At 39.3% G+C, this 847-nt stretch overlaps 1 pseudogene; it reads left to right on the top strand.

Annotated features, from left to right (window-relative positions):
* Positions 1 to 218: 218 nt before the first annotated feature.
* Positions 219 to 590, top strand: LOC110307736 (cytochrome c, somatic pseudogene; annotated as a pseudogene).
* Positions 591 to 847: the final 257 nt, after the last annotated feature.

Genomic DNA, 847 nt, shown 5'->3' with positions numbered 1-847 from the left:
GTTTTAAAATAGCTGTCTTTCCTACCATGTAACTGGTTGCATTAGAGCTGGTATCTGAGAGAGAGAGAGAGAGAGAGAGAGAGAGAGAGAGAGAGAGAGAGAGAGAGAGAGAGAGAGAGAATAATGTATATTTGCTTATCACATTATAAGAATATCATGGAGAGCTGGATGTCTGTCTTTCAGTCCAGACATTTGTGGTGTTGACCAACCTGGAGAGAATGAAAAATGGTGATGTTGAAAAAGGCAAGAAGATTTTTGTTCAGAAGTGTGCCCAGTGCCAAACTGTGGAAAAGGGTGGCAAGCATAAGACTGGACCAAATCTCCATTATCTGTTTGGGTGGAAGACAGGTCAAGGCCGCTGAATTCTCTTACACAGATGCCAACAAGAAGAAAGGCATCACCTGGGGAGAGGATACCCTGGTGGAGTGTTTGTAGAATTCCAAGTACATCCCTGGAACAAGAATGATCTTCGCTGCAATTAAGAAGAAGGGAGAAAGGGCAGACCTAATAGCTTATCTTAAAAAGGCTACTACTGCCTTACTTATTACAAAACAAATGTCTCATGGCTTTTCATGTATACCATAATTTAATTCATACACCAAATTCAGATCATGAATGGCTAACAATGTTTTTGTCGGGCAGTCCTGATTTAAGTAAAACTGACTTGTCGTAAAATGTGTACGATCTTTTTTAAAGCAACAATTCCAGTTGTATACACGCTACCACTGCTCTCCATTTCTCAAGATAGGATTGGACTTAATTAGGAATGTTTTACTTTCCATAAATACGGGCATGTTGCCTCAAACCTATTAAATGGTTTTATGCTTAGATTTATATAACTGGGTAT

This window comes from Mus caroli, unplaced genomic scaffold (genome assembly GCF_978045245.1).
Source record: "Mus caroli unplaced genomic scaffold, Mus_caroli_1 scaffold_15, whole genome shotgun sequence".
Classification (NCBI taxonomy): Eukaryota; Metazoa; Chordata; class Mammalia; order Rodentia; family Muridae; genus Mus; species Mus caroli.
This window is presented reverse-complemented; position numbering and strand designations above follow the sequence as displayed.